This window comes from Strigops habroptila, chromosome 17, assembly GCF_004027225.2.
Source record: "Strigops habroptila isolate Jane chromosome 17, bStrHab1.2.pri, whole genome shotgun sequence".
In the NCBI taxonomy this organism is placed as follows: Eukaryota; Metazoa; Chordata; class Aves; order Psittaciformes; family Psittacidae; genus Strigops; species Strigops habroptila.
The window spans coordinates 2,006,099-2,030,508 of NC_044293.2; the positions used below are offsets into that span (position 1 = coordinate 2,006,099).

Genomic DNA, 24,410 nt, shown 5'->3' on the forward strand with positions numbered 1-24,410 from the left:
TGAGCAATACTTATCTTCTAATGCCATGCTAATTAGAAGCTTTTGCAGATTTTCTTTAGGTTTTATTATAGGAAAAGTATATGCAAATATAGCAAATCGGGGTTTTCTGTTTGTCTGTTTGTTTTTTATTTTAACCAATGCACCACTAAAACTCCACAAACAAGCAGTTTGACCAATTATTGTTGCTTTGCGGCACTTACCCGAAGCAGAATCAACAACACAGACCAGCCTGGATATGATGGGATCATAACCAACGTTACCAGCTATGCGAAGTACCTTTCCAGTCTCGGGATGCAGAAAATGATTGCTAGGTACTGGTCCAGAGCACTGATCGGTCAGCAGCATGGTGCAGTGTGGGTAGGGATTTAACAGTCCAGTGATGGGATCCACGCAGACAACATCAGATGCTCCAGCAGTGCCATTTGAGCCTAAAAGCAGTTTACCAAAGGGGAGAGGGGCAGACATTTGGTGAGAATAAAGAAACTGATCCTTCTACTGCCTTTTACAGAAGATTTTACATTCAATAATGTTAGAAAGCAGACAAAAACATAGGAATAAATTGATTGAATTTATTGAGACTTGCCTACAGAATAGTTCATTTCACTCTCTGTTGCTAAGAGATAATTAGCAAGTACCCAGCAAAGATTTTGATAAATGCACACCTGACATTCTTCCTAAGAAACAATGTAGAAGAGTTCTGCTGATAAATTTGTTTTTGTAACAACCCCTTAGTGCACAAGTTGTTAGTGGATGAGGACTCAGTTTTCTGAATACAGTCTCTTTTGACTTCGCTAATAGTGCTTTTGTGATCTAGCTATTTTTTGTGACCCGTATTTTGTATCCTGTGCTACACCGGCCTACCTACAATTCCTTACACATTAACGTAATTTTCAAACCAATTTCTAGAGGTTGTAGTTACCCACTAGCTCCTGCTTGGTAAGTATGCTGGTTTTAGCTTTGTTAAGAAGGTGAGCTCCCATTCCTTCACCCAGCACGCCCCATGCTTTAAGGCGGTGACTCTCCTTTATTATTATGCTTGACATCTTGCTGCTTGCAGCCTCTATGTGGGCTAATAGGCTGAAATTCAAGATATAAAGATGGTTACTCTGTCATTTGAAGATAAGGCAAAACAATTTAAAGGGTGCAGTAAAGGAAGAATTTTGACGGATGTGCAAATAATATCTGCACTTTGACAATTAGAGAGCTTGATGAGTATTTGATTTGGCTAATGCAGTAAAAAAAGACCACTTCCCTGGTTCTCTCTTTTCATGTTAATTACACCATTCTGATTCTGGCAGTGATAGGACCTGTCAGAACATGGGTGGCACACTTTCTAGAACTGGTGTGATATCCCAGAGTCAAATCAGTTAGTAGCACAAGAAAGGGCTCTCAAAATGTTGTTGTCCCAAGCATAAGATGGGAATCTCTTCAGTTTATGTCTCTGAGATTTTTCTAGGCTTGCTTTACACAGACATGAAAATGATAATTTGCATCATCTGATCTTCTGGATCAAGAATATGTTTTCAGCTTCTGGATGTGTGTACTGCCAACCACAAGCCAACCCAATTGCTGGCCACAAATGCTTTCTGGCTAGCAAAAATAAAGTTGCAGCAGAATTTTGTAGTATGTTTATTACCTTGTATAGTCTGGATGAGACACTGGTGTTTGGTTTCCTTTACAAGCCACCTTATTTGTCAGCATCTCTGCCAATCTCACCACCTCTCGCAGCGCAGAATTGAACTGGACGCAATGCTCTTCCTGACATTTCAGATCATGCTGTAATAAGTGTATCTGCTGGTTCACATTTTCCTCATATTCAGCAGCCAGCTGTTTCCTTTGCTGCATCTCTTCTTCTGCCTAGGTGGGATAAAAGACACAGGTATCTCTTTTTTGTTTGTTTTATCCAAATGTAAGCAGAGATTGCAACTTTTCTGCCCTTTAGTAAAGTGACAAAGATTAGAAATTTAAACATAATTTTCATGTTTCACACTTAGAACTTTTGTAACAGTGTAAACAAGTTCAGTTCCAATGTTGAAAAAGAAGTTGCGACGCACACTCAAACAGAAGAATTAATGCTGTTTCAAAGCTGAAACCTCTGCTACCAAAGCAGAGAGACAAGAGCTCCCTGAAGAAGAGATGGGATATATGGATGTATAAGGCAGATCAAGAAGGAAAAAACAAAAAAAGAGACTAATCTTTCAGAGATTCATCTCTGTGTTAGCATGAAACAGGAGCAGCAACAACTTTAAATGCTCTAAAGGCCCAGAACAGCCTGTGGTTCACAGACATTGCAATGTTGTTTTGCAGCCTATGGAGCATTAAAAGTCTACAATTCCAAAAGTGAAGTTTTATGTGGCCATGCCTAAAATTATGAGAGTACTGAGAATTTTGTTTGTTTTTACATGTGTAAGTGTTGCTGAACTGAGCTCTACCTGCTGTTTTGCTTTTAAATAGGCTTCTGTCATTGTGCTCTCATAAACTTCCATCTCTTCTGGGGTACTCAGTGTCTTTATCCAAAGGTTTTTCAGTGAGGATATTTCACTTGAAAGCTCACGATATATAGTTTTTACCTGTGGTGAAAAAAAAGATTGCATTAGGATTGTAAGAGATGATTTGGAGATGGTGAAGTCTCTCTTCAAAATAGATGCCTCTATGTAACTAAAACACGTGCTGCTGCCTGAATTTTCAGTACAAAACACATTAATGCTGGCTTGTCTCAGATTAGGGAATGATGATTTCACCACAGGACTCATCTGTTAACTGCATACTGTAATGCCAGCTCCCTCTGCTGTCCTTTGAACCACAAATGAAGTTAGAGGAGTATTACAGGCAGGTTCAACATTAGGGCTGTAAAATGCTATCGCATTGATTTCAGCTGAGAGATTATTATAAAATTCAAATAACAGAATGAGGATCCATATCTGTGTTACTCTTTATTTATTCATTTCTATTTCTCCTCAATTTAATCTGCAGCTCTCAAGCGTTTTACTTAGGGAATCCATATTATTTTTGTTTTACAAATGAATAATTAAATCACTTTCCAAAAATGGTATCAGTTCAGTGCAGAGCCATAAGAAAACCAAAATGGTCTGCCTTAAGGTCACTACTCTTTGCACTATGTTTCATGGTATGAACAACATAAGAATATAGGTACATATTTGTGTTTCATGTTCTAAAAAGACAAAAGTTGAAATAAATCATGTACCTAATAGCCAAAGCTTAATGAAAAAACGGTAACAGTCAAAATTACCTGCTTTAGGCTCTTTCTACATAAAAATAAGTAGCCCCACAACACAATTTACCTCTTCTTTGAAATGGCCCAGTTTGGTTGTGACAGATAGTGACTGTCTCAGCAAAAGTTCAAAGAAAACATTGGTATTAAATGACTCAAGGTCTATCTGTTCGTCAGGCTCCCAAACATCACCCCTCTTCAGGAAGCAGGCTGAAACATGGATATTCATTTATTAGTATTTTTTTCATTTAAGACTTTTTTTAACAAAGAATCATTGAATCATAGAATGGGTTGGGTTGGAAAGGAACTTAAGATCATCTAGTTCCAACCCCCTGCCATGTTGCCTAGGATGTGTCCAACCTGGCCTTGAACACTTCCAGGGATGGAGCATTTACACTTCTTCGGGCATGTAAAACGATTTAGCAGCCATTGCACATGGCTAAACATGGGATTCTGGCTCCATTATGTGCAAGTAGTCAGGTAGACCCACCGTTGTTTAGCCTTTTTGTGATGTGATCTGTTCCATCAGTGCTGCAAGAGTCATCATCCATACTACCTTTGTTCTGCAACAAGGGGTGACATTTTTTAATGGAAAAGACTGTTGATACATTGGAGGAATAGCTGTCCAGATTATACTTCAGCTGCTGCCTTCGATACGGAGGGCATGTAGTGCCTTTCTGTGGCCAGCTAAGTTCCTGACAAAGAAGCTGCAAAACGAAACAAAACAAGGAAGTTCCTTTTCTTATTTTGACACTACCTATTAATGTGATTCACATGTTATTCACGTAACAAGCAAGATGCCTCACCACCTGTAAGGCAAGGACCCTGATGAGAGTTTGTTTTCTAAGTACATCATTAAAGACATCTGTTCTAAAACAGAACAATTACTAATCCCAGCAGATAAGGCTGAAACCAAGGGGAAGGAAGTATAGTTATCTGTTGTTTGGATCTGCTGGATGAATAAATCACATTTTCTGCCATTACCTCAGTGGTCTGGTTGGAGAAAAAGCCTGTTCATTTCAGAACATGCTAGAAACATGAAAGAATGGTTGTTTGGGGACTTAACTCTGAAGGACCAACTTGTTTTTTACTTGTGAAACAGCACATCTGATCTCAGGTATGTTGTGATCAATGGGACTTTTTCCTGAGTAAGAAGTGCAAAACTGAATGTCACATGAGTCACAGACCACTGGAGGAACTTATTCATGACTGACAGTTCTTTATAACAGCTTCCCAGGACTTACCTATATCTTTCTATTTTGAGGCTTGGTCAGACATTGAAGAAAAAACAATTATCATCTCATTGATGATCTCATTCCTTCCCAAAGAGATGTGAGTTGTGAAGAATTTTATTATGGTTTGATCTAATGAGTAAGAAAACAGGACTGAAATTCACCTATATCTTGAGTGTCTCTAAGTGACCTATGTAGCAGGTAAATACAATGGGGCTTTGGTGGTCCTGGATAAACTCACAGGGATGAATTTTACCTCCTACGTAAAACTGGTTGAGTTACAGTCTATCCTAATTTTCAGCCCTGTAGATGATGCCTAAGGGAGCGGATAGCTGGCAGATTTGTTGTGCAAAATTTTGTCAAGGAATCCTGTCTTTGCATTTACTATGTCCCTCTTAGCAAAGAATGTCATATTCCATATAAATGTTTGGAATTTTGTGTAACTACTACTTACTGTCAATACCACAGAGGCAATAAGCAATACGAGAAGTCCTGTGATTACTGCAGTAATTGCTGTCCAGTCAGGTTTCAGTAGGAGGTCCTGGTTTTTTGCAATGCCCACCTGTACAGCATATCTGGGTGTTGTAGGGAAGAATGGCCCCTCTTCATAGCACTGTCCTCCAAGTGGCATGACCCTAATGTACTTAATGAAATAAGCATAAGAAAGGCCAGTTACATGTCATTGCATCTGATTTAAATATGCATGATGATTTAAATATTAAATGTTATCTTGCCTGTTACACTGAATCAAAGCTTTCCAGCATCGCATGATTTTGCACTCATATATGTAGCACACATGCATGCAAACTCACCTGTACACTATGATGTACAAAAATTAAAAGATGCTCACTATTATTTTTTAAATTTCCTGTGTTTCCAAACATTTGTATGGAATATGAAATTCTTTGCTAAGACGAACATTGTAAATGCGAAGACAGGATTCCTTGATACAAACCATTTTCTTGTGCAGATTGCTACTCAGCTGTAGCACATAGGTACCAGGGTGCTGGAACTGGAAAAGGAAGAAGAGGAATTGTTGGGCCTCTCTAACTTCCTCTCTGAGGCTTCGAAGGTCTCCCCAGTCAAATTCAGCATTTGTGTTGTACAGGTTGTTTCTAGGAGCAAAAGTGAAAAAGTCAGTTCTTGTCTCTACCCATTTTTTTTGGTGTAGGTTCATAATTACAGCAGGGATTTACGAAGGCAGAGTTGTCACTTAAGGTTCATCCATGCCACTAAATAACAGAAGATCAGTTTGAGTTTGGGCACTGCACCTACAATTGTCAACACAACTCTGCTGTTTACTTAACCCCTGCTTTGTTTTGGGTTGCTCCAACTAGTTCTCCCCCCAAAAAATATTCAGCAGCAGAAATTAGCCCTAAGCAGCATTGACGTTTATTTAGCAGTGAAGAAATAGTCACTGGGACCCCTTATATGTGTTTAATCACCGCAATGTCAACATGGAGAACATGGAAACCACATGTAGGTTTTGTTATTTATTACATGTCCCTGGTGTTATTTGTATACTTTGAAACTGGATGAATGGCAGAAATGAAATCAAAATAACCTATAGGGGAAGAAACCCACAAAACCACCCAAACAAACAGAAGCCACAAAGGCAGAGCTCCTAAGGCTTTCATTGCAGTAGGAGCTACTGGTTTCCATTTGGGTTGCTTTACCTAAACCTAAACCTTGTCTCCAATAAGATCCTAAAACTCAATAACTACAAGAAAGGGAAAAAAACTTAAGGTCAGCTAGAGGGATTATACGGCATAAGTCAGTGAAAAATCAAGTTGCAAAGAGTGTGAACACAGGTGAGAAATAACATCAGGAAGACAATAGGAACAGTATGTATGTATTTAATTTTTCATATTTTAATATGTGAATGTTGTTTTCTTAACAACTTTCGCGCTGTTTCCTACTGTGCCACAATGTCTTCTCTGTCAAAAAGACATTATGTTTAATAATGAGATTTCTACTCTTCCTAGTCATGTGTTCTCTTAGTTTTAGGTTGAAAAACATGAACACTTCAGCCTTGTTCTCTGTAGCTTAAGTAAAAGTGCATTAGAAAAGTTCTACATTCAGCATTTGTACTTACACATCATAAATGGGGTAATGCTCCTTGGAGACAATGAACATGATGGTAACATTAACATTAATGCATGTGATAGGATTTAAGATGCCAGTAAATATGATTTTTGATGTGGAGTTTGAAGGTCTCAGGCTTTGTACCCCGGAATGTTCTTCATGGACAGACTTAACTGTAAAAGCACAGACCTTGTTAGGTTTGGATCATTACTGATCATATTCTGTCTGCAGAACAACTGCAGGATATAGCATTTGCTTTTAATTTTTATGACTAAGCTTTATGCATGCAAATTTTGTTTCCAAAATAAGGTTTACTGTCAGGAGAGCATGCAAACATGCCACTGGCTTGCTGTAGATTTTGAGGATTTCTCTGTAGCCACTAAACAGGGTCTCAAGTCCTGCTTTCCAAGAGGAATGCAAGTAGAAGGAGGAATAACAAGGAAGTGATCTCACATGCCCAGAGCTAAGGAGAGGATGCTGTATATTAGAACTGAAGAATGGAGCTGAACTGTGGAGCAGATCTACTAAGCCAAAGGAGAGATGTGAGAAGAAATGAGGGAAGCTCAACTCTGGTAGTTGCTCTGAGCTCTGTCTCCCTGCATACCTATGGGGATGGTAGTGGTAGCACACACAGGTGGAGGCAACTCTTGCCCACACAGTTGTTCCTCGTTGCCCCTGGGGTAAAGGCAGGGAGTTAGAGGGAAGCAGTTTGCTGGCCATTGGGTTTGGGCTGTGACTGTAGAGGTTCTGACTTGCAGAGCAGAGAAGGTAAAGTTTTATGTTTGACTTTACTATGCTCAGTGTGAACAGTTTCTCCAGGAATTTGAAGATGGTGAGGTCTGTTTGATTTAACTGTTATTATTTTCTGTTTAAGCCAGTGCTGCAGATGGTTGGTGGGACAAAGCACAATTAAATTTTAGAGCAGTTGTATTAAATACATGCTTTGGAGCTTTATGGGAGAGCTTACCTGGAGCTGTTGCTGAAGAAGGCCTGTTTTTGTCATGTGATGAAGCCTCATTTAGCATGATGAAGTTGTGAAATAGTTGTGGGTCAGGATTATACACCCCTAAAAATCCTTTTCCTGAAGTGGTATAAAAAGCATTGGTCACTTCTGGTTTTCAATATGCTGGGCTGTGCTTTTTCTTCTAGTTTGTAGAGCATCTGCTCACCAAAGACCGCAAGTAACAATTGCAAAATCTAAACCCAAATAGTATACTTTTTAGTATTTTCCTCTTATTTTTGGGCAGTTCTTTGCAATGATTTGGCCTCACTCACAGCCTTTAAGTTTTGTTTGGTGTTGCAAGACCCGTTCCTTAAATAGCAGCTGGTTTAACTTGGCTGAAGTTAATGAAACTGAGCAAATGATTACATCCTATTGTTATTACTAAACTTTCACATGGTTGTGCAAATAGTGCTTTTGGACTACGCCTTTGTTCAGGAATCCTGGGAGAAAAAGTGTTTAGCTACTTCTAATTCTACTTGGTAAACACATATTAAAATCTGAAGCCCAAGAGAAAATCAGTACAGACAAAGGACCTGAGAAAGGAGTCCAGGCAAATCTCTGTTAGGGAATAGGAGGAAACAATTGAATATCTGTCCTTTCCTGTAATATTGAAAATATACAGATTTCAGATGACTGTTCTGGGATTGAGAAGGATGAATTTTGCATGGAGTAATTAGTTTGTATTGCTGCATGCTATCAGCTTATATGCATCAAGATTTCTTATTGTTTGTGTTATAAGTATAATGGAAAGGCTTGTTGTGTATAAAAGCCATTTAATGTACAGATAATACTATAGCTGTTGTTATTCTTTCCCTTACCATTCATTTTCACGATGAATGTTGGATGGGTATATTTGCTTTGTTCTGAAGTGCAGATGTCTTTAAAAGAGAAATAGGGTCTTAGTAGAACTCTTCTTAATTCTTCTAAGTAAACAGCAGTCTAATGGAAAAAGAGTTCAAAGTTTTCTTTCTTTACATGAATTTTTCACACAGTTGCAATATAAGATCACATACCTATGCTATGCATAGAATAGTGTCTGTTTGGGTTTTGGTTTCTTTTTGTTGGGGTTTTCTGTAATATTCTAAGAAAAAGGAATGAGGGTGTTCTTTGGTTAAAGGATTACTAGAAGTCTAGAAAGCCTAGCAAAATAGGTAGATTGTAAGAACAACTGCAGCTTTTACCTTGCTCCCATTTCTGTAAGTGATAACAAGCTGAGCATTTTTCTCTGTACAAGTGACCTGCAGAGTATCTCTTTGTTGTCTTCTGCACTGAGAGTTACACACACCCTCCAGACTGTCAGTTTGACAAATGCAGAGGCCAAGAACCTTGTCATATCCTTGATAATCTCTGGGGACAGCACAAACCTGCAGAAGGCAAAAAAAAAAAAGGAATAAAATAGCAGTACAAGTAATGTCCAGGTGTTCCTTAAGTGAGGAAGGGAATCTGGCCTTCCTGTTTCAGGCTGAGGAAGAGGCAAAACCTCCTGTGAAAATGCCAATAACACTTGGTTGCCAAGATCTCTGAGCCTTCTTAAGAAAGAGTTTGAGCTTTTAAGGCAGTTTCTGCATGGTCGTTGGATATAACTAATGCAAAAACTTAAATACCTTCTCTGAGCAATAATGAACCCATCCTTTCTTGGTTAAACACTGTCCTTCCTGATTTCGGGAGGCTGAATCTCGACAAATATCATAAACTTGTCTGACACAGTGTCTTCCATCATTTAAGGACCTCCAATAACCTGGAGGGCATGTGCAGTGAGCATCACGGGGCTGGAAGAAAAAACAGGTATTTGCTTAGGAATCTGCAGTCTGATGCAGATACTGTTCTGTACCTTGCTGCATTAAGCACTGCACCTTATCTGACCAAGGTCAGAAGAAACTTTGATGTCTATACACATACACTTCATCTTCCAGCAAAGGGGGAGGCTTGATGTAGCCCTGGAGAAACTCAGAGCATATGGAGACCTGGTGTCCCCTTCCCCCTACCTATGTAATTGCAAATGAGGTGTAGGACTAAAGGTTGTCAATACCAAAGAGAGTGATTGAAGAGAGCAGTGCAGATGAGCTAAAGAAAATGAAGAACAAAGTGTAAAGTAATACGGATATATGTGAAGGCTGAAAAGCTTTTGCAGGACTGCTCCTGTACCTGAAACACCTGACTTTTCCCAAGACAGATGCATGTGTCTTGCCCTTCTGCAGGCTGCGTTGCCTCTGAGCCACATGGAAGACATGCGTTTTGGCCGGGCATGGGATTAAAGAAATCCACTGGGCATGGCAAGCAGCTGTGCGATATCAATGCTGCTCCTTCTGAACGAAAAGTTCCGGGCGGACACGGAACTGGTGTGATACTTCCTTCGGGGCAGAAAAAGCCTTTGAACAACAATAAAAATGCTTGTCAATTTTTCTTATATAATGCAGCTGTATTATGTAGGCGGATGAGTTAACATCTTTCTAGTTTAAATATTGTAGCTTATTTATGCCATCATAAACCACTTAAATCAGTTAAAGGAATCCTGCTTCAACAAAAATATTCGTCCATTTCATTATTGTTTTACTATGCAGTGGAGAAAGGAAGTCGTCTGATATGTGAATCTTATTACAATACAGTTGAATGCTCTATGCTTGTTGTTTAAGCTCACTTACCTTTTACAGTAGAAATTTCAGCAAGCCTAATTATTATCTAAGATCTCCTGTAGCATTAAACAAAATAAAAGTCTGGCTGCATTTTTATTGAGGGGTATGTGACTGAGAAGCATTCTAAAGAAGCTAATAATCTCTGCTAAGTTATCTACAAATACCTGCTGGACAAATTGGCATATTCCGTTCGCTTCTTTTGCAGTAAATTCCGCTTTGACAGTTGTCATCGTTTTGAAGTTGTAGTTCCCCATTGCCACGATGCAAGCTTGAAAAAGTAAAGAAAATTATGAGGAAGAGGGCCATTTATCTATCGCACCGACTAGCTTGAGTTGCCAAATGTGGGTAAGTAATAAACACATAAGGAGAGTTTTCCTTTCAGCCACTGAATATTTAATAGTAAGTGAAAGTTAAAACATGCTAATGTAGTGGTGTAAAATATTCATGGAAGTTATTTGAGCTTATTGTACTCCCCTACAGGTCATATAACAGAAGCTGTACTCCATCCAATCTAAAGAATTTACATATGAAATATGGCTGTTGCGGCACAGATAAGTGTTTATGTATGGCTATAGAAAATTTGCTACTGTGCTTTGTAATACAAAGTTTTCAGGGTCCCAACAGCAGCCGTGACTTTTCAAAGTCTGTGAATCCATGTTTACCAGAAAGGACCATCAGCTAGTATGGAGTACATGGGGTTTTATTTCTGGGATAGACTGCATGGTTTATGATGAGCATAACCCAAAAAAACCTGTTGAACAATTGATGTCTTTTGGGTGTTTACAACAGAAAACGTGATTACACATAGCTCTGCTTCTCCAGATCTCTGGCAGATCCTAAAACGCAGTTCAGGGACATGCTTTTGAGTGCGCTCCGCTTTTTTTCCGTTCTTCATGGGGTTTTAAATGGTGGGAAAACCCGCAAGCGCTGGTGAACCCGCTCCCAGGAGAGCGGGGCTCTGTCCTGCCGCAGGCTCCCTCTTCCCACAGCAGAGGGCAGTCGGACTCCTCCTGCCGCCCGCGGTGCGGTGAGTTGTAAGCGAGGGGAGGTAACGTCGCATCTTGCATTGATGGGCATTGGAGGCACCTCTGAAACCTTCGCCCTTGTAATAAAAGGCAGCTCTCCCAGCCCCCTACCTCCATGTGTCATGAAGGCAGTGTCATACATCTAGCAGAGCCTGCTGTTTTCTTGTGTAATCAAATATTCAAGAGCATTTCTGGATGACGATTCCCACTGTTCTCCTCTGCTTGTCCCTTCTGTGGCACTAGTAAATACACAAGCATTTCTTAAAGATTTTTCACACAATTACTACTTCAAAGAGCTGTAGTTGAGGTGGACTTTCTAGGGATACAATAAATGAGTGGTTTCCCGGTATATTTTGAATGGCAGTCACTGTTCAGCCTGGAAATAAATGTGAAGAGAGGGTCATTCAGAGAGAGGAGATATTTATTTCTATTTTTGCAGACGTTAGGACTGTGTCTTAATTGCCAGTGTGCAGGTTGCCAGAAATTGTTGCTGCCCCTTTGGCAAATACCTGATTTTTATAGTGAAGGGTTAGTTGGTATACAGTTTTGTTTTATATGTGTAGTAATGGCTGGAGTCCCCAGCTAAAGGTTGTGCTTTATAGGGGAATGTGCAATACAATATCCACTAAAACAGTTGGGTTCTTAAAGCATGAATTACTTAGATATGAATTGCCTGCACTTTAAATTACAATCCAAAACATTCCCACTCAGTGGCTGCCTAATGCTGGAAGTGCCTAAACTCACCTCCTTGTTTGAGTTTGCATTCCCCAAGCATAGAGATCTCTGTCTCTGAGCATGCCTGGAATTGCCCCCACTGGAGAAATCCCGTGCATAGGTCCTGCCTAAAACAGATTGGAATGCAGGAACTAGCTGTGATTCTGCCTATTCTCCTGTCCCTGCAGGGCTTTGCTTTGGTGCCTAGTCTCAGAGCACACCTAGTAAATTCTGGTAATTGCCAAATTAAGGGCAGCCATTTCTTCTTCTTCTTTGTAGTCTGTCTGCTTCTCTCTTTAAATCACAGATAAAGCCAGAGCCATCTTCCAGCCAGCATCCATGGAGCTGGAACGCTCACACAGAAATCAGAAAAGTACTTTCAATTCCTTTCTTTCCCAGAGACGTTTCAATCCATATCTCTTACCTCATAAGCTAGTGCCTTGCTGCCAATCAGTATCTGTGAGCAGTGGGTGGAAGGCAAAAGGGAGATAATAGAGGAATGACTGCCTCATCTCATTGCTCTGTGTGTCTGCTAATGTTGTTGTCTAGGGAAAGCAGTGAGTTGTTCATGTTCAGCTCCTTCTTTCCAACAGTGCATCTGTATTTCAGCCAACTGCTATAAGGCTGTGGAATCCACTGGGAGTCTGGAATATTCCTTTTTTTTTTTTTTAATTCTAGGGAAGATGAGGTTGGGCAAGCCTCCCAGTTCTGGATCTGATAGAGTTCAGACTTTGGGAATGCAACTTTCATAGCATCGTGGAAATGACCCCAGAGATTTCCTGAGTCATTAGGTTTCATAAGCAAAGAATATGCGAGGGAGTTTAGCAGCTTTCCTTCATATAGCAAGTATTTTATAGTCATGTATCTGACTGATACACAAACCAGCATCCCATGGTGATGGCTCTAGGATAAGGAAATAGCTTGTGATGGTATTGTCCCTATTGAATCTTAGGTTAGTGATTGCTCTCTGTCACAGGCAGATGCACAACTTCCTTTTTCCACAGAACTGATATACAGTGTTGCTCTGTGTGTGTCAAGCTGCCATTTTCTCGGCAGGGATTGGACTTTGATATCCCCATAAAACATTTTGTGACTGTAATAAAGATCAAGAATAGATGCCAGAGTCATTCTCAAAGGGCTAGATGACATGGTGACCCGTTAGTCATTACCTATCTTAACTTTTCAGTCCAGCAAAAGGACAGAAAAAAAAAGGGGGAGGTCAAGTACAGCAAACTCCAGTTTTTCTATTTATTTTTTAAAGGAGATGGAAAAATAAGCCCTGTTGGACAAATAGCCTCTAAAAGCACCATATTGAAGATAGAAATTGGAGGTTTTGCACCTTCTCAAATAGCTCCTGAAGAGAGCAAATCAGTCTCTTGCTGTTCTTTTCTGGTATGGGACCTCTAAAACCATTCCCGATGGACATACAGTCAACTTAATCATTGGTGGTTTTGATCTATGCTACACCAGATTCATTTTACAAGCTCTACGTTATTGTTAGCTATTTTTCTTCCTGGGCATTGGTGTTTGAGAATTATTTGTTATTTCAATTACATGGTATCAGAATAAGTAGGTACTAATATGTTTTTAAGAATTATAGTTAGTAAGGCAGTCAAGACAAATTTTGGGCTTATTTCTCTGTAAAGCTGAATAAAGGTTTCTAAACAAAGGGAAGGCTGCACTCACACAGCCACGGGTGGTGTTTGTTCCTCTGCAAATATTTGACCAACATACTCCAGAGTTACACATGTTATTTCTTTTCCACATAAAGTTTATTCTCCAGATAGTGTTTACAGTAGCCTATGACTCTGCTGAAGAAAGCTGGTTACCTTTAGGTAATGGTTGCTTTACGGTCATATGGGTTTTCTGAAGAGACACTTGTGCAAATGCTGAACCAGTTTTGAAGAATTCCAGTGAAAGGCTAGGCTGTGACAGTTGGCACGCCAGGGTACTTCTGATGGGTTTTGATGGCATTATCCACAACTAATTCTCAGAGGACTGCGTACTCTAAAAAGTACAACTTATCTTGAGCCTTTCCACCTCACTCCAGGGTGAGGATATTATGACAAACTTGCAGCACTCATCGTGCTCCCTTTCAGTTTCACAGCTGGCTGAGCTGAGAGGGGAGGAAGAGGTCAATTTTATGCCCCTAACCTGAGAAAAAGTCAGAGGATTTATAACTAGTTCCTGCAGACCTGCTTGAAGATGTGGGAATTGTAATGTACAGCGTGTGTTTATTTTACTGTGCTTGGATTTTCTTTGTTTTATGGTTGTCTTGAATTTTTTTTGTGTGTGTGTTTTATTGGGTGTGTTTTGGGTTGTCTTGTTCAGTGGGGTGGTTTGTTTGATTGCAATGTACATAATCCCTGCAAAAGAGGAAGGCCTCTTTCTCCACATAAAATGCAAGGATGTGACAGCACAACCCAGAGCTTTGTTAGGGATATTTGTTATCTTCATAAAACAAACACCACTCATTAAACTGGAGTGGTGAAAGTGATCCAGCTGGTGGAAGATTCTCATTTTATTTTCCTTCCTCTTTCCATGTCTGCTTCGATATATTTCTCTTTATTCATCCCTATTTACTGCTCATCTATTTTGCTCTTTTTGGGGAATCAAATGAGCATAAGGCTTCTGGCACTTGGGACTCGGCTGCAGTGTTGGAAAACGAAAAACCTAAAGACTACTTATCCTGAGATAATCCTGAAAAGCCATATGAATCATCATTTAAACAAATGAAAACATAGGCAAAAGAGAGCCCAGATATTTTCATGTCCCAGGGACAATGCAGAGACTGGAAGTTGCTAAGGTTTTTTGCTTTGACTTTTTAGTTCTGTTTTTGCAATAGCAATGTTTTATAGCTAGATAGATTAAAACCCTGGAGGATATAAATTAGCATCTCTGCAGCTGAGCTCTGATTCTGGGGGAGGAGGTGATGTGGGGAATATAGATTTACATGACTTTTGCTTCCTCAGGGAGTTAAAATACAAACTTTTATTTAACCTGTAAGAGAAGGAGCTGAGGTTTTGTTTTACAATATTGTCATTGTTTCAGCTGGATAGAGTTTTAATTTTCTTTCTAGACAAATAGACAAGTATTTTGTTGGAAATAGTGAGCATAGAAAATAAAAATCCAGTATTGAAATGATACTATTACATACATAAATGTCATCAAGATGGACTTTAATAGTGTACATGCTTCACATTCTACTCAGCTGTGAACTTGAAAAACTGCTGGGTTCTGCAGAAGCTTATCTTTTTTCAATATCAGGAAAGGGATTGCCTTCGTGTGTGAGTAATAATTCCAGTGAAGCAGAAAGGTCATGTTAAGTAGGACTCAAAACACATACACCTGGAAGCATTAGAGAATGAAACCAGAAACTGTCCAACTACTTAAAATCCTAGCAGTCTGATTTCTGTTCACTGATATATCCTAGAGTCTTTCCAGCAGACAGATATTTCTTGGTTAATTGAAATATGATTTCATCACAGCTTGAGTAGAGGTGTAAGCATATCTTTTATTCCAGCTCCCTAAAGAAAAGGAACAGAAAGATGCATAAGAGGCTAGTGAAGAAAATCAAAACTGGAGTTTTAAGGGGGCTGAACTTTGTGAGCTCTAAAATGCTTTGTTAAGCGGCAGAGTTTGTGAGGATGGAAATATTTTTTGGCCTTTGTGTAGACTTTTGAAGGCAGGTTATTGTGTGTTTTGTGCTGCTAGCGACCAATTAGCTGCAAATACCTTTCTAGAAGTAATTGTGAAGTATTCAAAAACTGGTTACTCATCAGCAGCAAAGGGATCCAGAGGGGTTTATTTAAAACAAAGCAAAACCAAACCTATGTTAATATTTAAAACATGCCACTATTTATTTTTTTTTTTTGTCATTAGTGCATGCTACATCCTTTACATCTGAAGTGAGTGTTTATTCTGGGTTACACAGCAACCCTCTGGTTACTCAGTGTTATGATTTCTGCATGTACTTATCACACCACACACATTTCAGTATTTGTGTTTGGAGATCTTTTTATATCTCAAGAAATGAGACTTCTGTAAACTTGTTTGGCTAGTGATGATAGATAGAGATAACAAATAGAGATAAACAAGAGCTGGGGCTTACCCAGACAGGCTTCTCATGGGTGTAGCAGCGAAGTATGGCCAAGCATGGAGCAGAGCAGTGCATGGAGCCTTCCTAATATCACCTGGTTAACATCTTCTTGGGTTTTTATACCTGAAAAGTGAGGTTTTACCCACCAGAGCCTAAACTCTTGCTGCAAAGCTAAGTGAACCCCAAAACTGGGCAACTCAAATGTGAAGTGGCTTCAAAGCAGATGCCAAATAAATTATACCATGGAAATCCAAGGAAGAAGGAATAGGCATAATTTCCTGGGGATTGCAGGAAGCTCAACAAGAACTCCCTTCCCCCAATGTCTGTCTTCAGGAAAAGCATTTCCTGCTAACCTCAGTTTAAACTCCTTTCTCCTCCTAGAAACCACATGGACTGTGAGATGGAGGAAAAAAAAGTCAGGAAAATGATAGTGTGGTACTTTGGGCACAGGTGCCATGTGACCAGCTCCTCATGGATGTAAGTAAGTAGGCAAGTAGGGGAGCCTGGAATTCCAGCCCACTGAGACTGTCTCAGGACAAAAGGGAATTCTTTAGGGCTGATCCTGCAACCTCCAGATGCTCAGCTGCATAGCTTGCTTATCCTCAGGACACATGAAACTTCTGAATAAACAGACTGATGAAGCGTGCAGCAACACTGAACTGCAGGTCCTAGCTTTTGTTCGTATGTGGCTGGGACAAGCTGGGTCATAGTGATTGCTACAGCTTGAGAGTTCTGCTGTCCAGGTTGAGTGGAAGCCAGTATAGTTTCCTCTTTTCTTGCCTCTCCCTCTCTGATCCCTCTTCAAAGTGCTTGAGACACCTATTTTTTCTGTTAGTGGGACTCCTTTCTCTAAATTTAATTTCATCTGTCCTGTTCAGCACAGCTGCAGAAACATGTCTTGTTTTAAATTGAATCATTTGGTTTCCAAGTTTCTCTAGCCACAAAGAAAGTAGGAAAAATAAAACTTGATGGGTGAGACTATTCTAAAAGAATCTGAATCAGCCAAGAGCTCAGCCTCTCCCTCTTGTTTGGCTCAGAAACTTGGCTCCCCCAGCTCTACTTGCAAGTCAGCCTGCTTGCCGTCACGTGGAGAGAGATGTGGAGTTATGGGAAACAGGATGCAGAGTGGTGTAGAGGAAATGTCAATGGTTTTTCTTGAATGGCAGCTGTTGATCCATATCCTCAAATGGGCTGTGGAGAGAGTCGTCTTTGGTGTCCAACCTCCCACTGACTCTTTCCTTGATTCATCGTCTAAAACATTTAATGCTTCTTGTTTGTGTGCTAGAAAGTTTTCTTGTGGGGTTTTTTTAAATGTAATTTACTTTCTTGTCTGTGTTTTACTTACAATCATGTCATTGTTCTCTGCTTAAGTGAGCAAACAGTTCATACGCTTCTCAGCGAAGTTTTTTTGGATCTGGGAGATGAGAGCTTGTTTAAGCAAAATCCAGCAGCCTTAGGCGGTCTTTGATGCAATAATTGTGGGTATGCAGCAAGGCATGATTTCAAGAACACATTTTAGAGGATAAAAACAAAACAGGAGATGAATTTTCTGCTGTGGTCAGACTTGGTGTGGTACCAGGCTGAGGCGACAGGGTCAGAAAGCTATTGAATCCCTCCAGATATTCATACCCTTTTGCCAAAAAAGAATTTTGGTCCTGTTGTTCCATTTGGCACAAGCAGTAGTAAAGGAGAATGCTGGAGCATTTCTGCCATCATTACCTACTGAAAGCAGCTCTCAGAGGAGCTATTTCCTTAAGACTCCTTCTATAGTTAATGGTCTGTAATAGGTTTTCTTGCTGCTTGCAGAATTTTGTGCTGCTGAATATCTGGGCCAGAACCTCACTGCTCTGATTCCTGTGTTATTTCTATTCTTCCAGTTTCTATAACACATAGAAGAGCTTCGGTGTGTCTGCCGTGCAGGTTCTTGCTTATCCATAAAATGTCTTCTGTAATCTTTTCACCTCTTGCAATGCCATTTGTCACCCCTGCAGTTTATTCTGTGTACATTTCATAGATACAGATGAGCTGCTTGGTCGCAAGGCTTGTTCTTTTGTTTGTCGCAGCATTTTTTAGTAGACTATACTAAGTAGTTGTGTTAGTGACAGCTTCTGAAAGCTAGTGGAAATATATCTGTGTGCACCAGAAAAGCAGTTCAGTAGAGCTCCATGACTTGGCATTGCAGGCCTTTTTTCTCAGGACTTGCTGTACTTGTTGGCTGTGTAGTAGCAGCATCCAAGCATCTGTGATGATGTTGTGTTTCCTTCTGGAACCTTAAGTTGTTGATTTTGCAGGAGAAAGATCTAATATTCAGCCAAAGTCCCAGTGAGGTAACACCAAGGATAAAGTTCTTGTTCCCTTTCCTCAGGCTGTTTTAACAGATGTATTTGTTCATCCCCTTGCTGTAACTTGCAACTTGTCTTCTGGGTAACTTCAGCTTTTAGGAGCCTGGTTCAGATACTTCTTTTCACTCAATTCTGAGTGGAAAGCCTAGGAAACTGGCATGAATACCACAGGATTCTGTACATCCATTTGAAGACCACAGTTGCTCAGTCATTCACTTAATGTACAGGATCTGTGGCCTTGTGACTATCACTGGTAGTAAACACGTGCAGTGTCCGTCAGAGAGCACTGCCAGGAAAATAAAGCCTTCATCTTGTCAGGGTCTTTTTCAAGCCATTACAAATCTGTAACAGATATCTCGTGAGTTTCCTCTTGCCTGATCAGGAGCATCCCTCAGAACTGCTGGAAGTGCTGAATCTCATCTAACTGTTTATTTTTATCTTTCTTTGCTGACTTGCTATTAATTCAGTGGCAACGCTTTCACGCTGTTTTTAAAAATAATTATGCATGCCAGTGCTCATATATCTTCAAAGGAGCAGGGAACCTGAGTAACCACATCATCCAGTGAATGGCATTCATTTTGTAATATGGGGCAAGAAGGAAGGTGAAGAAAGCAAGCAGCTTCTTAAAGTATGGCTTGTGCCGCAGTTCAAAGGCATGACTAGAGCTTGTGGGAAGCACATGTGATCTGGTTTAGAATGAATTAGCTGTAGGAGTTATACCACAGTTAGTAGCCTGGCCACCATAACTGGTACTGAAGTGTCAAAAGGACAGCACTTGTGCCCCATGCATGCCACAGTCCAGCTGTGCACCTTGAACCTTCTGCTGCTGTGGTTACTATGTTCAAAAAGGGCCCAGGGCTGGGTAGTTTTGAGCCAGGTTGATAATGTGAATGCAGCTTAGGTCTGATGTCTACTCTCTGCTGGAGAGATTTAGTCCTGGAAATGTTCCTGCCATGCCCTTCTACGTGTGCAGGGTGGTAACTCCTGTCTCTCAGCTACAGGCATGTCTTAAGGTCAAGAAGTCTCTCGTTGGACTTCCGTGACCTGAAATCTTGTTGGCATCAGGACTGAACATGGAAGCCCGTTTCTGTAATTAATGGGAAAGAGGATTTCATGGAAACAAGGAGGTATTTCCAGAACAGTAGGCTGGTGTTCATGCGTACATATTCAAAACTTCAGTTTAAACACTGTTGTGGGTGAAGCTATTGAGTTAATTCTGAACATCGTGAAATCTTCTGCTAAGATCCTGTCACCACTGCTAGCTGAGAAGTTTTAAGCTGGGACTGTCTAAAGAGATCTGTGGGCAGACTTGCAGAGTGCGTGTGGGACTGAAGGAAGTAAAGCTAATGCTTCAGTAAATGCTATTGATTCCTTCGAGACAGTCCTGAATTAGCAACAGGCCTAGCTAAAGGAGCTGCTTTGCCAGAGGAGGTTTCCCTTTTGTGATAAGTGAAGCAACAGCCTTTCATCTGAACCATCAAGATCGCTAGGCCTATCTGGTATTGTACATAAAGGTCAGAGTTAATTTCAGTGCTGCCCTTGAAAATAAGGAGGGGTTTTTATTTTTCATTGAATAAACCACCTTTTCCCCCAACTTTCTGTGGTAAAGCTGGTGCTTCTACACAGGCACCTCTGTACTCTCAAAAAGCAAAACAACAACAAAATACCCTTTTGTACTAGTCAGCTTTTAAAGTCTGCTTAATTTGCTCTTTTTCATGATAGTTGCTTCTGTTGTGAGTGTAGGATGGCTATTAGTAGTACATAAAAATCAGTAAGTTACATACTGCATGAAATAATACGTTTATTGACAGGAAGGAACAATGAAACCATGTAAAGCGTACCTACTAATGTCAATGCGATTAATGTATAACTGTTGTAGACTATAGTTTACAAGCTAGTTTGGCTTTGAGTATATTGAATAAATGATGCATGCTAATAGCTGAAGATTCCTGTCCTTTCATCTGAATGGCTTCCATGTGAGTAAAAGAATTTGATTAATATTTTATTCTTATATGATAGTTTCTACACTTTGAGATATCCTGAAAGCAAATTTGTTTCTTCACTAAGAATGCTTATTGATACACTTTTCTACTTGTTCACCATACTGCTTCATTCTTGGTTCTGTAATTGATGCAGAATTTCTTGGTCAGTTTTCACCGTAAATAAGGAGACTTTAATTTCAATGGGTGTTGGATCTGATCCTTAAACTGCATAAATGGAAGCTGAGTAACCTAGAAGATTGTCATTATTTCTCTTCAAATGCATAAAAAGTTCTGTAAGCACAGATGTAAGTTAAAATGCAAACATGAAGGAAGAATGAGTGGTGAAGGGAAGGGGGGAGCAGAAAAAAAAATCTTTAGAGAAGAAAAAGTTTTTATTTCCAAGTAAAACCTGGGGCAAAAAGTGAATAAAAGAAAAATTCACGTTATTAAAACATGGGGGCACATATGGAAGGGGGTGGTTGAATATTCTGTAGTGTTCTATAACTCATCATGTGAATAACAATTTATTATTTATTTTGTAAAATACTTCAAAAATTTTAAAATACCATGTCTCATTCTGACGAGAGAAAATACTACAGAGAAGAGTAACATTTAGCTGTTCAGGGCATAAGAAACATAGGATACGACCCAAATCCCAGTGCAATTAACTGAAACACTGTCATATTTCAATAAAAGTTAATTTATGTTGTACAACATAGCTCTTGGAGCTTAACACTTAAGGATATCCAATAACAGGAAAGTAACCTTTTTTACAAGAAGATAATGCAAAGGGTTCATTAAAAAAAGTATTCCCTAAGCATGCTGAGTACTTAATACTGGATCCTGCATCAGCTACACACGAAAAATCTTCCCTTTTCTTCAACAGAAGGTACACATGTGAACTGATTGCTGGATCAGTCATTTGGTAGGCCATGTAAATGTAGATTGCTCCATATGTAGCAAACAGGGAAGTTTCATAGAAACCAGCTAATTCACAATCAGAAGTTAAAATAAATTGATATAAAGTCTGGGAGGATTTTTTTTTTTTTGACAACTATTATCTAAATTATAGGAATTCTACTGAATACTTGGATATCTGGCAGCATAGAATAATTTTAGCTCCTTGTTATCCTTTTAACTTGCAATATTGCTTAGTATGAAAAATGGCATTCTAAACTGTTGTTACATACTCAAATTTTATCAAAGTATATTTGTCTGTTAGATCACCCAGAGTGAAAGGAATTGATTCAAAACACTTTCTGTCCCAGACCTCACCTACAATCCGTTATTGGTGGCAAATTCTGATTGCATAAATAAAGAGCTCAATTCTTGTTGAAATAAACATGCTCAGTTACAACATGTAGCTATGTTTTATTTTGGAGGGATTTTTTTTTTTTTTCCCAATAGGTTTGCCTGAAAGGGTGGCAAATAGAGCCAGTCTGCAGGAAGTATTAAAGCTAGCCCATCAGATTCTGAGTTTCCATAGCTCATATTTAGAAGTACATAGTGCCTGAGATTTCCAGCATATCTGAACATTAGGTGTGGACTGTAGAGACTAATCTTACACTGGTACCCTCAAGACTAGGCTCAAACCATCCAAGTTGGTTGTTTCTGCTGTTTTTTTTTTAAGCTAGGTGCCTGCATTAACAATTTGATAGAGCTTCAGAATGTAGAACACCTGTAACTCAAATGGACTTCAAAAGAGAAGTGCTCAGCTTTGTGAGAAAATTACGACCTATTTATTTACTGCAGCATCTAACACTGAATGCCTAATAGTGTTGAAACCTGGCTCCAGGGTTTTCCCCATTTATAGGTTTACTCTTTAATTTTCGGTACTGAAGAGATACATACAACAGTCAATTCAAGCTATAATACATATGAAGAATTTTAATGTCTGTTGTCTGCCTGTACTTCAGCAACAGTTGGAGCACATGGACCGTGAGGTGCAGATAATGAGCCTAAGCAGCATTTCCCTGGAAGGCAATAAACCAACAAAATATTCAGCTCAATCTATATGCTAAGTGTTTCTTCTAATGCCACGTATTTATTGCCCTATTTTCTACTCGGTTTTGGATGAGTAAAGAGTTTTGCAAGCAGAAGATAGTCTGACCAGAACGCTGGAGTTAATCTGAAGTATATTATAAGTCACTGGGCATCTTTCCCATCAGTTCCGTATGATTGTTACACAGCAATCCAGGGAAGGTGGTGGAGCTGGCTACTATATTACAACTGTTGAGTTGCAAAGATACTAATTAGATAAAATCAATTTCCTACCATGAAATACCTTTAAGAATGATGTCAGAGGTCCGAAGATGGCATGGAAAAAAGCTCAGAAAAGTTATCTGTTGATTCTGGACTAGGCATTCTTCTTGGAGCATCCATCAAACTGTAACTCTATACGGATGAGGAAACCAGATCAGTAAACTTGAAGCATTAACTGTGGTGTAGGCTTTGTGTTAAGAACTTGTATTGGTTTTGACATGTGAAGCCTAGATTCTTCCCCTTACCATAAATAAGATTGGAGAGTGTGGTACCTTAACAGTCCAGTCAGTAATGGGCTGGATTGAAATTATTTGTTTGTACTGTGTTTTACATCCTACAGAGCATAACTGTTAAAAAGATTTGGTTCCTAAATGACTTGAAATGTAGCTCTAAGTCTGTATTTCTAAATGAAATCTTATTACACTATTGGTTTCTGTATATGTACACTGATGGGAACCCTAATCTGACAGAATGAAAAAAGACCCTAGAAGAAGTCAAAGGGCTGCAGCTTTTAAGCACTGCATATTTGCTTAATCTTGGACAAGAATACCAGAATCTATGGCAGATATTGCATTGTTTCAATAGACCAAAATTTCACGCTTGAAACTTAGTCCTCTGTTAAGCTCTCAAACTTCTGCTTTTCAGTGTTGGTGTTTTGCTTCCTGTGCCAAAACTTCAGCAAGAAATGCTGATACCCAGTGGATAATCTGGTTATTTTTGGCCCTGTAATGCAGGTTTTGGGTATTTTTGGTGTTGAATGTGTGTGCCAAGGAACAGAGAAAACGAGCTCTTTCTCGTTTAAGAAGCTACTGAAGGTAATGGAATATAGTGGCAATACTTGGACCTGTAGCATTCCTTTCTTAGCACGGGAGGAATTCCCCTGGGATTGCTTCAGAGACATCTCTATCTGGCTTGGTGTGCTGTAAAATGTTGGAAATGAAGGCACTGTTGCTAGGAGGAGTTTGGAATGGGGACAGGCGGGAGCAGTATGCTGGCAGCACCTGCATGCAACTAGACCGCTCTAAATTATAGCAAATATAGTAGTCCCCTAGAGCTGGGATAGGACCAAGTATAGTAAGAGCTCATACAGTGCTTTTTCCCCAGGAATTCCCAGGGGATTTCCTGCCCTATGCAAGATAAGGCAAGGCTGGAAGCATCATCTAGTGTGTTTACAGGATGGTACAGCTTGCATTACTGCATTTAGTTTCTTGGGTACAAATGGTAGAGCCTGCGTAAAAGTAGCTATAGTTACCTCTTGAAGAATGTTCTGTCCGTTAGGTTTATGGCTCTGAAGCAAACACATAAGTTCTGTATTCTCCTCAATTTTTAGATAGGTAGTGGTAATTTGACATGAATTTAGTACCTGCAGATGACAGCAAAAGCTGTGATTGCTAAAGAATAAGAGAACTTAAGGCCACAGCAAACAGACTGCTGCTGGCCCTCACCTGTAACTCAAGTTGTCCTCCCATTTGTAATAAGCAGTTAATTCCTTCAAGAATTTGATCTTTGCGTAGTCTGATAAATCTTCCCATGTCAGTATTGGTATCAGTCTGTTGAGATTCTGCTACTAAGACAGTGTGGGCAAGAGCAGCACAGTGCAGTGGTGTTAAACCTGAACAGAACAGACCACAGAAAAGTCAAAATATCCAGCTCTTGAGCACCTCACCGGCGTAAACTATCCCACACTTGGCTAATCCTAAGGGAGAGCTCTATAAAGACTGTTTGACTCTCCTCCTAAACTTTTCAGTTTTAAACATGAAATTGAACATTCTTTGGCCTAGATAAAATCTGTAATCTGAAA

The 24,410-nt window shown here is 39.7% G+C and overlaps 1 protein-coding gene and 2 long non-coding RNA genes across 3 annotated transcripts in view; 1 reads left to right on the forward strand and 2 right to left on the reverse strand.

Annotated features, from left to right (window-relative positions):
• Window positions 1-24,410, forward strand: part of POU2AF1 (POU class 2 homeobox associating factor 1) — a 70,323-nt gene that overhangs the window by 935 nt on the left and 44,978 nt on the right. The window lies entirely within an intron of this gene.
• Window positions 375-3,436, reverse strand: LOC115616354. The gene is made up of 4 exons (XR_003994274.1): window positions 3,303-3,436; window positions 2,433-2,570; window positions 1,637-1,857; window positions 375-428 (listed from the first exon to the last, which is right to left on the reverse strand). It is a non-coding gene; the product is annotated as an uncharacterized LOC115616354 (long non-coding RNA).
• Window positions 7,549-8,944, reverse strand: LOC115616355. Its single transcript, XR_003994275.1, has 3 exons — window positions 8,734-8,944; window positions 8,371-8,491; window positions 7,549-7,630 (listed from the first exon to the last, which is right to left on the reverse strand). It is a non-coding gene; the product is annotated as an uncharacterized LOC115616355 (long non-coding RNA).